Source organism: Sciurus vulgaris (genome assembly GCF_902686455.1).
Source record: "Sciurus vulgaris genome assembly, chromosome: 3".
Lineage (NCBI taxonomy): Eukaryota > Metazoa > Chordata > Mammalia > Rodentia > Sciuridae > Sciurus > Sciurus vulgaris.
The window spans coordinates 127,569,596-127,587,785 of NC_136463.1; positions in this window are offsets into that span (position 1 = coordinate 127,569,596).

Genomic DNA, 18,190 nt, shown 5'->3' on the forward strand with positions numbered 1-18,190 from the left:
TGAAAGCCATTTTCATCAAGCTGCACAGAGAAAGTAAAATGAACCAGCATGTTCAACCCCATTTAGACTGTCAGGAGAGTAAAAATACTCCAGAAAACAAAATTTAACTCTTGCAATGGATAAAAATTAAGCCAACATTGAATCATGCAATTTACTATTTAACTGTAGTTATCAATACAGCTTTGATATTTACAGGCAGGAGCACAAATTATATGTTGAGAAGGTAATAGCAAAAGTGATTGGGGCGGGGGGTGAAGATGAGAAAAGAGGAAATGCAAGGTTGCAAACTCAATTGCTTATAGGGACCAGGCAGGTAACAGTAGTGAGGCAACGTGAGCAGTGGGGGCCGTGCATGTCCTTGAGGTTCTCCTGCATAATAACAAGCACACACTAAGAGCACAGAAACATTTGCAGATGAATATCTGGGATTTGCCTCAAAATAATCTGGGGCAGAGTGGAAAGCAGTAGTGGGAGGGAGGGCTATAGAAGAAACAAAATTGACCCAAGTTCTTGAGCCGATGATGGATAAGTTGGTTTCATTTTATAATTCCCTTTATTCCTGTATAGATTCCAATTTTTTCCAATAAATAAAAGGCAAAAACCATTTTTTAAAAACATACAAAAAGTAGGTCTCTAGGGTTGCCAATTTTAGCCTCAGTTTCATTAAAAACATACCCACCTACATTAAAATGATGGCAATACTTTGTCCCAGATGGCAAGAATGAAGACAAAGAGTAAAACCACTGCTGTCATGAAGAAAGTTCCAAAATCAATAGACTCATGAGGTATGATGGCTTCTGGTTTTATGTCAGACATAAAAACATAAATATGTTCATAATTACATACCAAATTCAAACTATGGAAGAACTGAGCCCTAAAATGTGCTATTTAGAGACCCCTGGGTATACACACCACCAACACCCACGTACATGCACGGACCTTGTTCATTCAGCAGTCAGATGCTGGGATGTCTGGATGATGATGTGCTCCTTAGTAGCTGAACATCTTTCTCCCATCCTCTTAGCTAGACATTTGAGTTCCCAGATGTCAAGGTCAGCCTCTGGTCATCTCCATACTCCTGGAACACAGTAGGAACTTAGCAAATATTTGTTGAATTAATTAATCAAACAGCTTTCATGCACTAGAAACTTTACCTTGACAGATTACACAATGTCTGCATAGAAAATGAGCAAATGGAAGTTATTGGGATAATTGAGAAAAGCTTTTGCAAACTGTGAACTGTATATCCCCTGTTAAATAAATACATAAAATGTGAGTCTAAGTGTATCTAGTAAATAACTTTTTCTGTAATTGCCCTCAAAACAGCCCTAATACATTCTAGAGCCATCATGCCCTCTGGGATTGGAATAATAGGTCCCAAAAACTGATGTGACAGGGATGTCTGATGCATAGCTGTGGTGGCTCCTTCCTTCTTCCAAGAGTTCCTTGAGCCCTGGAGGAACTATCCTTGCAGAATGACTTGTGTTTTTTGGCTGAAGCAGGATACTGTCCAACTCATGAGGTCATTTGGAAGTTGGCAAGTGAGGGCCTTAACCCCAGGTACAGGTGGGATAAAGTGTCCTTCATATGAAGGCAGCATGGTTGACTGGTAAGGATTGTGGTCCAGCACAACTCCTGCGCTCCCAAACCAGGCTCCTTAAATTTAGGGCAGGAAGCAGGGAAGAGAGATTGGTTAAACTAAATGACACCTAAATGATACTTAAATCAGGACACAACACAATACTGCTTATCACCATGTTAAGCAGGTCATTTATGTCCTGCTACATACCCACCCCCACTCCACTCCTAGAAAGTAATAAAGCCAGTCCCACGCCAAAAAGCACATATGTCACAGAGTCATTTACCTGTAACTAGGAGTCACCAGAAACACTCTTCCTTCCACTTCTTGGATCAGCCTGGTTTGGTGACAGCACAAATGATAGAATAATTCAGTTGTGACAGGAGCACCACAAGGGGACACACTTGTCAATGGGCCCATCTGTCTCCTGTCACTCTCCATCCCTTCAGATGCTTATGCCATTGCCCTGCCAGTCAGAGTGCTGTAAGCAGAAGGAATCAGGCTCACCCATCCTGTTCCACATGGGGTGAATGGAGGTTCCGATGATGCATTAAAGGGTGCATTAGGAGGAAAAAGTAGTCACCAGAAAAGCAAGGGACGAATCTAGAACTTCCAACCCCCTGAGTAATTGTAGCCCCTCATCTTCCCTGTGCTCTAAAATTACAGAAAAACAATAAGAAATTGTGATGTCCAGTTCTTATTTCCCAATTGTTTATTGAATAGCTACCATAGAGACAGCAATGATGGGATGTCACAGAGAATGCAAAGCAGTAAAATTCATGATTTCTGCCCCTAAAGAGCTAGTTAAGAAAAGCTGCACACCCACGACATTTTGTTATATAATGGTACAAGTCTTAAATAGCCACATAACTCCTCAAGTTCCATTTGGAACCAAATGAGTCGACCCAATTCTAGACATTGCGAGTTGACTGCTGACCCCAAATGCCACCCCTCTGAAACCCAAATATGGCTTGAGATACCCCATCCAGTTTGACCTTCCATGGTTCTGTTTCCTCTGCATTCATCTAGTCACCTCAACCAGACCACATGGACTCTGAAGGCAGAACCTCATCTCCCACATGTTCTGCAGATTTCTCAATGCCCAGTACATTGGGGGTGAGCAGCATTTGGTAAAGACTCTACTTATGTGTTCTCTTGCATAATTCCTGGTGTCCCCTCCCAGAGAACTTAACATTCATCCCTGTGCTCATTCGGTGTCCTCTCTGTTAAACCCGAAGTTCTGCGTGTGGGGGCAAAGCTCAGGGGTAGAGCATTTACCTCACATGTATGAGGTCCCAGGCTTGATCCCCAGCACAGGAAGAAAAAAAAAGTGGGGAAAAGGAAAAGATGTTCTAAGAGGGGCAGGTGTATCCTTGCTAATCTCTGCGTTTGTAGCAACCAGCTGGGTGCTGATTCAAAAAGGATCGACTGTTGTAACTGCCCATCAAAGTAACTAGAGAATAAGAGTTCGTAAACAGTACCAAGAAAAGGAAAAAAAACATTAAAGGGAACAAATAGGCAATGATAAGAAGATAGGCTAAAACTGTCACTGAACTCACCATGCTACAGGTTATATTGTCTATATGGTATTTTCCTACCAATCACCTGAGGCTGATTTACATATCATGGAAGCTGACCATTTTTATTGACATCTGAAAAGTCATAGGCCCAAACAGGTCATCTTCAATAGCTGCAGGAACCAGGCACAGTGGCACACGCCAGTAAACCCAGCATCTCCGGAGGCTGAGACAGGAGGATCGTGAGCTCAAAGCCATCTTCAGCAAAAATGAGGTGCTAAGCAACTCAGTGAGACCCTATCTCTAAATAAAATACGAAAAGGGCTGGGGATGTGGCTCAGTGGTCAAGCACCCCTGGGTTCAATTCCTGATACCAAAAAAAAAAAAAAAAATAGTCACAGGAACTGACTGATCTCTGAGTGGGCGCAGCTTCTCCCCACACCCTCTGAGTTGCTGTTTCTGAAGTCTGCCCAAATGCAGAAAGCACTTCACAGAAACACTCGCATGCCTCCCAACTACAGGCAAGGCTGGGGAAGCCATGAATGTCTCAATCCTATGATTCACCCGGGAGACAAAACACAAAACAGCAGAAGGCAGAGATGCCCATGCAGTTCTAGGATGCGCTGAGCTCCGCACTCACACATGCTGGGCCACCCGCTGGGTTTTACCGCAGAACAGCCCAACCTCTCTCTGCTTAGTCATCACGGTTCTTCTGCTGGCTCAACAGCAAAAGGTGTTGAGGAGGGAAACCCAAAGCTGGCTTGACAGTGTGCAGGTAAGGAGGATGGAGTCCCTCTTACGGCCGCAGTTTCACTCCTTTCTATCACGTAGGGATGCATGCACGTGTCTTCCCCCACTCCTTCCCCCTAGACACACACAGCATGCCAAAGCAGAACTCGCAGTGCCAGGCCCAGATTCCACACAGCTGGAGCAGAAAGCAGCAGTTGGCAGGAGCAGCAACAGCAAGAGACACAGTATTGGGTCCAGATTGACTCTCAGAGTTCTTGGCATAACCACATTGCAGTCATTTTCCAGGAGATCTGGCAGCTGCTGGGCAGCGCCAGTCCTTCCCAAAGGAGCCAATCCTAGACCTTCTATGGGAAAGGAAAACTTCACAGGGCAAGCCCTACCTCTGTTTTCAAGCTATATCAAAATACCATATATTTGTCTCAAAATGAAATGTTTCCACATTAATACAAATAATGGCATGAAAGTAAAAAGGGCCATTTCCTCCTATAACCTGTGACTTTAGCCTCCTTAAAACTGTAGAATGTCATAACCTGAAGAAACTTTGGACATAATGTACTCTGATGCTCTCATGTTATAGCAGAGGAAAACGATTCTTGGAGACACTATCTGACTTGACGGTGGCACAACTCTAGTTAGTAGCAAAGTTCTGCCCTGAATACCAGGTGGCATTCTTTAATCTCCTCTCTGCTACCCTTGTTAATCATTTTGTGTCCAAAAAGATATTAATGTACAAATTTTGATTCTGTAACATTGGGCTCATAGCTACAGCAGCACGCTGTGACTTCACATACAGTCATGTGATCTGGCCCAGATGCAGGCCACATGAAGATGGCCTGGGATGGGGGCCTGGTGATCCCATCAGTAATATGGCAAGAAAACAGTAACTTCTATGGAATTTTCTTTTGCTGATGTGGTTAAGAGGTGATGATTCCATAGTTAGGAAGACTGGGTTCAAACCCAGTTAGTACTGGGTGACCCTGGGCAGGTTCCTTAATTTTGCTACACCTCAATTTCTGTATCTGCAAACCAGGACGTAATATCCTCCACCTGAGATGTTACCAGGACTAGGCGTGATGAGGCACTAAGACTGCTCATCACGTGTGGATTGCTTACCTAATGAATCCAATTTTCATTTTTCTTCAACTCTGGTTTTTAATGTAGCCCATTATTCACCTAGATATCAATCCTAGATACTATCAAGGTTGATTTTTGGAGGTGGCTGATTGAAAATATCAATCTTACTGGTAGAGTTTCTAAAATGTGTATCAACATTTATAAGGGTATCTAAGACATCAGGCTCTTTAAACATAATGCTATTTCAATTAGTTAACCTCCTCAACTTCATCATCGCCATCTTAAACATCATCTTCATCATCTACAGCAGGAGCAGCAGTCTCCACTGGGTTCCCAACACTAGCTTAGCAACCACATAGAGGAATCTACCTTGATGATGGGGCTTGGAATTTTTGCAAAGTAGAACACAAAACTACGTAATTTCTGGTAGTAGACACGGTAGGATTCCTGAAGACCAGAGGATTAAATGTTTTGTTTTTACATTGGCAAAGGGGAAGCACTTCCAGATATTAGAAAAGGCTATGCTTCTACTCTCGAATGAAGTTCTACTTGTTAACCTTGAAATTGGAGGCCTCTTTCTGCAAAGTTCCCAGATGAGACGTTATTTCCAGCACTTCCTCTTACCTCAGAACTTCTTGGTTTATTTTCTCATGGAACATACTCAGTTGTAGGCTGGATCTTTTCTGACTACAATTCTACCATCAGTCTTCATCCAGAAATGGCAGATTCACAGCAGACAGATCCAAGCTAGTCCCACCCCACCCCACCTCTCTCTGATGCTTATTGAAATAGCTTTTGCTTCTACCAAAAAAAAAAAAAAAAAAAAGCCAAAATTTTGTGGTTCCTAAATCTAGTAACAGTATTTTTTAAATGTGAAAGAAAACAAATTTAAAGTGACTTCTTTTTAATTACTGAAAAAAATGGTAACAGAAAATAAAAAAATTTTAAAAACCCCAAGTGATGTTTCCTTTTCAAATGTTACTTTTATTTTTTTGAAATGTATTAGTCACCCAAAGCCTGGATTAAAAATATCTTAGCATAATCTTAGATATGGAAATGTTTACTCCAAACATCTTGCTTCTATTATTATTATTTCTTAAATTCCAACACTTTTAAATTGTAGACAACTGAGTATTCCAAATCAAAGTACCATTCCTTTCACTGTTTACCCTTCAATCTGTTGTCTCCAGAACACAACCTGTTCCTTTTTGTTGAACCAGTTTCATTAATTCAGTTTGAACCTGATCTCAGGAAGTAAGCCAGGCTTCCTAAATTTATCTTGTGCTTGCTAGCAATTGGGATTTGTCTCTGATAGAGGCTACAGAGGGCTCAGAATATTAATTTAAGTTCTTCAATTAAAAATGTAACAAGCCCAGCGTGGTGATGTAAGCCTGTAATCTCAGCAGCTGGGGAGGCTGAGGCAGGAAGATCCCGAGTTCAAAGCCAGCCTCGGCATTGGCAATTTAGCAAGACCCTAACAACTCAGCAAAAACCTGTCTCTAAATTTTAAAAAATATTTAAAAAGAGCTCAGTGGTTAAGCACCCTTGTGTTCAATCACTGGTACTCCTCCTTGCCCCCAAATAAGTAATAAAAAACCTTGGGTTTTGAGCATAAGAGACTACAGCATTTCCATAACAATAGGCTCTATTTTTACTGAGTGTACCATGGTAAAGTTAATCCTGAAAATAAAGTTGTTAGGGTTTTTTTGTTTTTGTTTTTTTATCTTGATACATGAACTAGAGATACATGCTTCTAGCATGTTCCCCAGCCTACTTAAAACAACAGATCCTCGCCGCACGCTGCAGTGCCAAGACTAACGGCTGTCAGATAGTAAAGACCTTCGCCAGATGTTGAAGCCAGAGGCGTCCAACAACACTGATCATTACAACCTTCAATCACCCCATTTAGAATTTACAACAAACTGAGCAGAAAGCCATTATTCCACCTTCAGTATAAAGTTTTCCTCAGGCTGCAAGCGGAGTTCAGCAACGGACGGATGCACCATCTGCTCCGGGTTCACAGGACTCTTCCGTGGTCCTTCCACCAATAGAAACGAGTCCCAGATAAAATCCAAAAATACAGGGGTGTCATTTGTTATCATTTGGGGAATGTGAAAATCCCTAAGAGCTTCTGATAACACCTAGAAAAAGGACTCACACTGTAATTAAATGAAATAATAACAAATCATAATAAAAGGCATAAAATGAGCAAACATTATGAATTAATCATACTTAGACAATTACAACCCATATGGCTTGTTAAGCTCAATCTGCTACCTGTAGTGACATTGACTGCATACTGTATAGCCAATGCTACAGTTTTTTCTCCCCCAGGATATAATTACTTAATTTTGTGAATGGGAAAATGAGATATAAAAGGCAATGTGTTCAGGATTTGGCATCCACTTAAGTGTCCCATATTGGATCAAAGGTGCACCTGCCACTCACAGCTCAGAAGACTTCTGGGTCCCTTCCTTGGAGACAGCAGTGCCTTCAGAAACAAATGTTCTTGTTCTCTTCCCACTCTCACTCTGTCCTCCCCACCTTCAGTGTCAGTGTGGCAGGAGTTGGGAGAGCAGTCTTCTGTGCACCTTAACCAGTGATGGGAGAAGTTATTTCTCCTATCTGATATGACACCACAGTCAAATGACAACACCAATTCACTGGAGAAAGAAAGCTTTACAGTTTATTTCTTAAAATCAGCGGTGTGGCTTAGAGGACACAGTGACTTTCCCACTGGTGAGGTCTCTACTGCTCTTGAGCAAATTCTGTAATTTACCTGAAACATCCACAAAATGGGAATAACAGCAATATCTACCTGTGCAGAACTGTTGAAGGAATCAAATAAAACCCACTGTGTGAAGGGCCTAGCAATGCTAGCCAGTGCTCACAAAATGCCTGCTGAACTCCCTTTCTGTAAACCTCCATTGGTAGTTTAACTGTCCAAGAGAAATTTTTAAAAACAAACAAACAAACAATCAAAAACAAAAAGCAAGAAACAACTATGGAGTTGCTGAGAATGCTCTTAACTTGGAAGGACACGGCTCACTGACCCAGCTGGATCTTCCCAAGCAGCCTTACAAACCAGCCACAGGGGCAACTGCAGGTGATTGCCTGCAAGGAGAGTCCGCTCTCTACCTTTGAAGTCACTCACACCTGTCCACCCCCCACCCCCGGGCAGTCACCTCTGGCATCTGTGCACACCTCTGGGTGAGAGATCTGCCATCAGATTGAAAGAGGTGGAACGAACCATGAGCATCTTTGACTCCAAAGGCATCAGACTCCAAGAATAAGCCTAAGTAGGCAGTGTTCACCCCAACCCAGCAAAAGAGCCCGTGAGGCCTGTTATACCATTTATCCTTTTCTATTTAGGTACTTTGAGTTATTCTATGATATTTCTGACAGAAAATTCCTGGGTTAGCTCTTTGGGCCACCTTCCCTAACAGCAACTATATTGTGTTCTGATTAGTCGTTCACACCTGTCTGGGAGCCCACAGACTTCCTTAGTTAAACCAAACCCAAACTCTGTGCAGACTGTGGTGGAGGGGGGCTCTCTCTTGGAAGGGGGCCAGAGCCTGTAGCTCCTTCCTGAGTCCTGAGGTTCAACAGCTCCTGTGAGAGCTTGCCCGGGTATTGTTTTACCTTAGCTCACCCTTTCAAGAATTCTCCAGGGTACAGCTGAGACAACTTAAATGAAAACATTTCAACAGAATTTTAAAACCTTGGGAGAACAAAAAGGGAAAGAAACAATTTGACACCTCAAAACCCAGGTTTGAATCTTAGTATTTGTATACCTTGAGCAGGGCCTAAACCCTCCAATTCTCATTTTGTGACAATTAAATGAAAAATAAATACATGTAAAATGCTTACCATAAAACTTGGCAGCTTGGTAATACCTTTAAAAATATTTCCTTTACTTTTAATGTTTTGTTTGTTTATTTTCTGTCTTATATGACGTAACTTATTTGTCTTATTCATCCTGATCCAAGTTGCCATCATGTCTTACCTTGACTTATTAAATGGCTCTTTCTTTTTATTCTTTATCCATCGCTGTGCTCGACAACACAGCCATCATGACTGCATTTGTTTCCCTTTGCTGCTGTAATAAATTATCACCATATTTATGGCTTAAAACAAGAAAATTTGTTGCCCCACAGTTCCAGAGACTGTGTACTGCAAAGTGGCTCCTGCTGGTCTAAAATTGAGGTGTTCACAGGGCTGTGTTCCTCCTGGAGGCTAAAGGAAAGCCCATTCCATTGCCTTTCCCACTCTTAGCTCATGCCCCCTTCCTCCATCAAAGCAATATTGACTGAGCTTTCTCACACTGCCACATATCTGGTCTCCCTCACCTGCCTCCTCTTCCACTTATTAGGACCCATGTGATCACCTTGGTGCCATCCAGATAATCCAAGGTAATCTCCCCATCTCAGGGTCAGAAGATTAGCAACCTTAATCCCATCTGCCACCTTAACTCCCTTCTGCCATGTAAGACAACACATGAACAGGATTTGGGGACTAGGACATGGACATCTCCACCCAGAATGCAAGCCACATCCTCACTGTGGCCCACCAGGCCACCTGCTCCTCCCATGTCCCCTGACCTGCTCCCCACTGCTGTCTCCCTCCCTGTCTGCTCCAGCCACACCGGCTTCTTGCTCTTCTCAGATTCACTCAACACAGCAGGCGAGCAGCCACCTGAGGAATTTTGCACTGGAAAAAGCACATCACCAATAAGAGGGGCTCCAAAGGGCGAATGAGCATATGAAAATGTGCTGAACTTCATTAGGCCATGGAGAAATGCCTTCATGGAGACCACAGGGCAATACAAGATGGCTAAGACGAGAAAGTAACTACCAAGTATTGGCAAGGATGTGGAGCCCTGAGAGCCCTGGCACACTGCTCATGGGAGTTAGCTTCCTACAACTACCTGGAAAATTGCTCAGCAGCATTTAATGTGTGCGTATCCTAAGACCCAGGAACATCACACTACATTTTCATTGTTTCTTAATCTTCATTTCTTCTCTCTGCTCTGCTCAGCTCTCCTCAGGTCAGAGACCTGTTTGCAAAGTTTCATGTCCATGTCTGACTCACCACTGTTCCCAAGGTCCACTCATAAGCCCCTTCTGCCAGATGCCACCACCGGCACTCACAACCCCTCTGTCATCAGTGAGACCCTGCAGGTTCCCAGGCAGCAAGCTAGCACCACATTCTTTGAAATTTTCAAGGCACTGAAGTCCCTCCTTGTTACTCTCCCCTTTGTGCAATACCTTGTCATCTGGCCCTCAAAAGTAAGCTATTCCTGTGATATCTGCCTGTGGCCTCCATCCTTTAAGCTTCAGGCATGACTTAGTCTCTGTGCCACCTTCCCAGTCCCTTCTCTCCTGGCCTTACTTCACACAGCCAAACCCCTGGTAACGTTAGGTAACAGCTAAGCATGTCTACATTGTTGATTAATCATCAGCGCGACCCTGAGATTGGTACTACTATTATCTCTATTTGGCAAATGAAGAAACTAAGGCATGGAAAGATTTAAAGGAGATTGTTCTGCGGCTAAGCAGGCAGGAAATGCCAGAGTCCGAATGTAAGCTCAACTCAGGTTTGAGTACATTGGTGGCTGGGCAGCCCATCCCCTCCAATCAGTAACAATACTGGAAGAAGAAGAAAAGGAAGAAGAGAAAGAGAAGGAGGAAAAGAAGAGGAGGAGGTGGAGGAGGAGAGAAGGAAGAGGAAGAGGAGAAGACAACCTCCTGCTAAGTACTAGGTTCTGTTCTAAGCACTTCACAGCTAATGTCTTATTTGGATCCCACAGTAACTAAGAACTGCTAACAATCTTCTCTATAGGGGCAAAGAATCTGATGTAGGGGAAAGCGAGGTATTGCCCAAGGTCACCTAGTTCTTAAGAGGTAAAGTCAGACTGCAAACTGGCACTTGACTCCAGAGCCCGGAATCATCACCTCTGTGTCATGAGGCCTCTGCCTCTGGAGGACCCTAGCAGTGGTCGAGTGCCCAGGGAGGTGATGGCAGAGCACCAGGAATGCCTGAAGATGGCTGATTCCCACTGGTGGCTGCAGCTTAGGCTCCAGTGGGAAATTCTGCTATGCCAGGACACATTCTCTACTAAAACAACAAACTATTTTCTCTGTGTTGCCATGGAAATCACAGCCTTTGTGTGCTCTTAAAAGTCTCTAAGGTCAAAAGGATGTCTTTCTTGTCTGCCTTTTCAAAAGTTAAGAATGAATACCATATCTGAAAGTATAGTGCAACTATCAAATTTGCAAAAAGTGAGAAAGAGGACACGACTTGCCTCCTTGTTGGCATCGCTCCTTGATTCTACAGAACATAACTCTTGCCATGCCTGCTCCAGGGGCTAGAGATATCTTTCCAGACTGAACATGTGTGCCTTATTTCCAATTCCTGAGAAGGAGAGAGATTTGCATCCCTATGTTCGGGGAAAAGCTACAACCTGCTTTTCCCTGAGTTTCTGAGAAGATGATATGAGAGGCACAGAACAGCCCTTGCAAGTAGACATGTTTGCAGTTTGCTACAATGCCACTGATAAGATACAGAGTTTTAAAATAAATTTGATAAAAGGTAGGGACAAGAGGTCACACCTGTCACCTGCTAAGGAAGGCAATTGTCAACAAAGTACATGGAGACAGATAAACTTCCTGGCAAACATCCTGGAACTCACAAGGTCCTTTGCCAACAGACAATTTCCCATGAAATCTCAATTCTTGGAATCACTGACAATGTCAAATCACTTCTATGTGGTAAAACACAGCAAGAGCATTTACAAGAGGAAGTGCCAAACTCTTGCCAGTAGAAGTATATGTAACTAGACAAGACTGTTCTGTTATGTAACATTGACGTTACAGTTAAGGGCTGAAGAAGTTGGCTCTCTCAAAATGAGTCAATCATCTGAAATAGTGGAAGTCACGTGGTCCATCATTTAAAGAATACTTTACTGTTCCCGAATGTACACCTGCCATCCCAGCGGCTCAGGAGGCTGAGGCAGGAGGATCACAAGTTCAAAGCCAGCCACAGCAACTTAGTGAGCCCTGCAACTTAGTGAGACCCTATCTCTAAATAAAAAATTAAAAGGGCTGGGTATTAGGTCCAAGGCTTAGTATCTTGCAGCCATTTTAAATTCTTACCATAAGTTGCTTTCCCCTTTCTAGAGGGGAACTTACAGAGAAAAAAAGAGTTAAAATGTAACCTCCCCTTCCCACCTCTCATTAACCACCCCACGGGAATATCCCCTTATTTGTCCTCTCAGCCCATCCTAAGTTCTTACGCCAGCAGCTCATACAAGCTCAAGCGACCTTATGCAAGCTATCCAAATTGCCCCATAAAATACCCCAAAGCTAAGTTTGTCCTGCCTCTCTCGCTTTTCCGAGGGATGGCCTTTGTCAGACTCTGGCAAATTAAACTTTCTACGTGTGGATCTCCTCACCTGGTTTCCGCATTGCTGATCCGCAATGCCTTTACCTTTCACTGGGCACGTAGCTCAGTGGTTAAGCACCCCTGGATTCCATCCCCAATACCCACCCCAAAAAATTCTTTACGTTGTGAGCCACTGAACCCCAAAAGAGTTTCCAGGGAATCTTCATTTTCATCTCACCTCTCTACCTTAACTGGTATATCTCCTCTTTAGATATGGGTTTTGAGTATACCTGTGAAAAACATAAATTCAAATTTTTTAAAATTTTTTAAAAATTGTATGATTGAAAAATGGACAGGAAACATTTTAAACAATTATGAGCTTAAAGATAAAGGAATGGAATTTTACCTTGAAAGCTTTTCATAACATGAGAAAATCAATTGACAAAAGATTTACATTCAGAATATATAAAGAGCTTTAAAAAATTAAACCCCCCAATAAATAAGTAACCTAATAAATAAATGGGAAAATAGGCCAAACGGACACTTCTTGAAAGAAGTACAAATGACAATAATTATAGGAAAAATATTCAACATCTTTGGCCCTTAGAGAAATGCAAGTTAAAACTACATCGAGATTCCATCTCACCCCAGTTAGAATGACAAACATCCAAATTCAAATAGCAATAAATTCTGGTGACGATGCAGAGGGAAAAGGAACTCTCCCACACAGGTGAATGTAAATTAGTACTGTCACTGTGGAAATCAACATGGACATTCCTCCAAAAAAATCTAAAAATAGAACTACTGTATGATCCAGTTATTCCAGTCCTGGACATATACTCAAAGGAATTAAGTGGGTATCCTATAGAGATCGCTGGATACTCATGTTTATCGCAGCACAATTCACGAGAACCAAGTTACAGAAAGAGCTGAGGTGCTTGGCAACAGAGCAAAAGATAGAGAAGTTGTAGTATAAATACACAAAGAGGTATTATCTGTTATAAAAAGAAGAAAATCAAATGTCATTTGCAGGAAAATTGATAAGAGTAGAAAGCATCAAGTTAAGTGAAATAAGCCAGGCTCCAAAAGACAAATACTGTGTATTTTCCCTCATATGGAATCTGGGAGTCGGTGGGAGAGGGTGGGGGATGACATGAAAGCAGAAGAAAGACTATTAGAGAAGAGGAAGGGGATCAGCAGAGGAGGGAATCGGGGAGAGAAAGGAAGGTAATGGGGGGGTGGAAATGATCAAAATATGCTAAATAAACACATGAATATACCACAGTAAAACCCATTCTTCTATATCATTATTATATACTAATAAAAAACTTCACAAAATTTTGGGGTGATTCTACACAGACACCTCCACATGACCTACCTATTTTCACATTCATAGACTTCCTGAGAAGTCCACTGCCGACACAAAGATTGGGGACCTGAGACTGAGGATTCTGATGTTCTTTTAATGGTAACTTAGGTACTATTGTTTGAGCGGTTTTAATGGCCACTGCTTAAAACTAATGAACTATTACTCTAAAAACTTCTAATTAAAGGGAAGACTTAAGTCTTTGTCCTGCTTTTATTATACGAATTCTATTTTGGAGTAATCAAATAGTACCAGCTGATAAGAAAAAATTTTTGTGTAGAATTCCAGCTAACGTATAGTAAAAGAAATGCAGAACTACAAAAACATCATTAGTAATAACTGATCAAGGCAGCAAGCATCAATGGATGCTAAAAGTGAAAAAACAGTGAAGAACCAGGTGCTTTCAGCAGAGTTCTGAGCCCTAAGAGGAGAAGCGCAGCATCGTGATGGAAGGTCCGGCTGTCACCAGCTGAGCCCATGGACTAACCTTGGCATCACTAAACCTGGATAACCCCAGTATTTTTTGCCTCCTGATGTGATACAATATGAAGTCCAAAATATTGAGCCCAGATATAGTGAAGCCTCGATTTAAAGACACTTAAAAGACACACAACCAAAGGCAACACAGGGGCCTTTTTGGAATTCCACTCTGATCAAAATAACTGAAACAACTGGGAGGACAATTGGGAAAAGTTGAATGTCGACAGGTGTCAACCCATACTAAAGAACGACTGTAGGGTGCCATCAAGGCATTGGGTTATGTAAGAAAATGTCTTACTGGCATAGGGGTGCATACTGAATTATTTGAGGGTGAAGTCACAATGTTTGGATTTTTTCTGATTTTTTTTTTTTTTTTTTTGGTCCCAGGGATTGAACTCAGGGGCATTCAAACACTGACCCACATCCCCAACCCTATTTTGTATTTTATTGAGAAACAGGGTCTCACTGAGTTGCTTAGCACCTCGCTTTTGCTGAGGCTGGCTTTGAACTCATGATCCTCCTGCCTCAGCCTCCCGAGCTGCTGGGATTACAGGTGTGCGCCACCATGCCCAGCATAATGTGTGGGATTCATTTTAAAAATTTTCAGCAAAAAAAAAATCAAATATGGCAAAATATGAAAAACTGTCATGTGATGAATATATGAAGATTCATCATTTATTCACTCTCCTTGGATACATGTTTGAACTTTTTTATAACAAAAAGTTTGAGAAATTGGACTAAATTCCATTTTATTTGTTTATTTACTTTTGTACTGGGGAATGAACTCAGGGTGCTCTATCGCTGAGCTGCATCCCCAGTCATTTTTCTATTTTTTATTTTGAGACAGGGTCTCACGAAATTGCTGAGGCTGACCTTGAACTTGCGGTCCTCCTGCCTTAGCCTCCTGAGTAGCTGGGACTACAGGCGTGCCCAGTGCATCCGGCCCACTTTTGTTTTTTGAGGTTGAAGGAATAAGTAATACAAGAGTAAAACCTTTAAAATAAAATGGGAAAGCTAAGTCTTAGACGCAATTTTACTATTGACCCTGAAATACCACTTTCAAAGATCTTTTCTGCCTTTAAAGTTTGTTAATGATATGAACACTACTAAAATGAAGTCATAAAATTTATAGATATTCCAGAAATATGTATTTTTTTGTCTCAGAGTTTTCATAAAGAATAATTGTCCTCTCTAGTTGACCAGTTGATCATCGGTAAAATGATAAATGCACACTTACTGGGCCATTAGAAAAATCTAAAATTATATTCAATTCCCAACCAAAAATGAGCTTTAAGGTTCTCTGAAAGTTTAATGCTTCCACATATCAGAGATTAAGAGTTATAGATATGCCCACTGTAGCTTTCAATGCTCTAGTTCTATCTAAAATTTTTAAACTAGAGATAAGGAAATGTGTCTGTTAGTTAATTGGTTAAATTTTTTTGTTTTTGAAAAGGTATGTGTGGAAGAAGCCTCAAAAACGTTATTTCATGAAATATATGTCCACAGTTCACAAAGACAATAACTTCGATTTCATCACATGCACAAGCATTACTTATGTATTCCAAGCTAAATCTAACTGGGATAGGTCCTTACAGAGAAATCCCTGGACCTTGGGAGGATTGAGCTTAGTGCTGGTCTTCGTGTTAAAAGAAAGGAACAAGCAAAATCCTCACACGCAGGAACCAGACCCACTGATACACTAACAACGTGGCTGAGAATTACCCACCTGTGCCTTAGTTTACCTCTGAAATAAATAGATAGATAGATAGATAGATAGATAGATAGATAGATAGATAGATAGATAGATATCTACCCTGAAATATAATCCAGAAATACAGCAAGAAGTCAGGGACGTTAGATCATGTCCTTTGTACTATTGGGAAGAGTTCTCTATATAATTGAAAAGAAAAATAGGCTGCAAAATCAATATGTGGCATTAGTTATTCCACAAAGTATCTTTTAAATCAATCCATGCAGTCTGTAGTACCTAGTAAAATAAATATAATTAGCCTACTTTGCTACAGACCTGTCACTGTGGCTATTGAACCTGGCTGTACAGATTCATCACCTTCACAAGAAAGTAATCAGGTACCAGAAGCAGAGCAGAGCATTGTGATCATCTGGAAAGATTTAATTTGGGGCTGTCAATGGGGGAAAACACTTAAAACTTGAAAATTTCTATTTGATCATGATTTCTGTAGCACAAGTCATGTAGACCCACTCAGACAAACCAAGGCCCAGTGATAGGAGTTAGGGGAGAGGGGGCAGTTATCATAAGAAACAAGCTAGATAAAAACCCAGGGCAGAAAATGGAGCCAGCTGCACATCAGAGCAAGACCAAGACTCTAAAGCTGTCCAGAACCAAAGTAGCCCCTTCCTTCCAGAATGGGAATTTCTGGGGACATGAATTGAATTATATGTGTCCCCCACATCTCAACATTGCCTGCAGAATAAGCACTCAAGTCACTGTTGGATAAGTAATTTGGGTTCTCTCCTCCCCTTGCCACTGCCCCTCTCTCCCTCCCTCTCTCTCTCTCTCTTTTCTCTCTTTCAGACTAGATGACCTCTGTCCCTGACTCTCTCTCCCCTGCTTTCTGAATTCACTCTTTCTCCTTCTATGGCCTTTCAATATTTCTATACACACAGAGCCAAAATGGCCACCACCACGGTTTCTGAATTTACATCTTTAATTAGATTGCAGAAATCAAGTAGCTCTCTCAGGACCAATTCCAAATTTCCAAGGAAAAAATATCTGAGTGATTTGGTTTAGGCCAGGAGTCCATCGCTGATCCAGCTGACTTTCAGGGAAATGGCCAAGGTCAACATGATACAAACATATCTGTGGGTCCGTCCTATTGGGTCAGTGAAGGCAATGCTTAGAAAAAGAGGTCCTGGCTTAGAGGTCTCCCAGGTGGCATTTGCCATAATTGGTTTCACTCCTATCCAGACAGTCCAAGATGAAATATTCCAAATTGGATATTAACGATCAATAGATGATGAGCCTTATGGAGGTAGTTCTACAACAACAATAGAACTGTGCTGGAGCCATTACCAGGTCCCCCCCACACACCTCCGCATGGCTCACTTCCACTTGTGCGGTCAGGAGACGGGGACTTGAGCTGATCATTTCATTGCTGTGACTCCAGGGCCTGGAAGAGTGCTTGGCATGGAGTAAATGATTGATAGGTGTTTGTTCAATGAACGTTGGATAATATGACGATCAGGTGTAACATTAACTTCCCACCCTGTGTTCTCTCTCTCTCTCTCTCTCTCTCTCTCTCTCTCGCTCTCGCTCTCGCTCTCTCATGCACACACCTACCTCATTGACAGCCACGGCCACCCTTCCCTTTGATCTCAGAGGAAGAGTTGATCCTGTACTTATCCAAGGCCAATCCATCACCTGTCTTTTTAACCCCACTCCCTCCTTCCCTTGACCTTGGGTGTTTTTTATCCTCTGGTATCTTTGGTGTTCTTGTTCCTGTTTCTCTTCCAGGCCCCTCTCTGGATTTACGGCCTTCAGCCTATAAAACACACTTTCCTCTCTCCCACTCAAGGTCCACCCTGGATTGGGACACTCCCCTGGCCATTCATTCTCAGACTCACCTCATTTCACTGTACCATTTACAAGCTTCTGCACTGCTTAACTGGACATAGATTAATTTTGTAGTTTAAAAAAATCCCCCATATGTGTACACACAAAAGTATTTTCCACATGAACCTGCTCAGCAAGAAGTCTCATGTGCCCCACCTGGCCAGCTCAGCAGTCCCGTGGACCCTGTGTACATTTAGAGCTGTATTTGACACAATGCAAATCATTAGCATGCGTGTCTACTTTCCCTCAAACTGTCATCTCTTAGTAAGCTGGGACCGTGGCCTTTAGAATCTTCGATTTTCTAGATCCTAGCAGTGTCTGCTGGTAGTAGACTGCGGCTCAGAGTTTATTGAATCAGTCTCAATAATAGCACTCGAGGTACTTTATGTTATCAGCCTATCTTGGTGCTACATTGAATAGGAAAATAGAAAACAGCACGACCAAGCAAG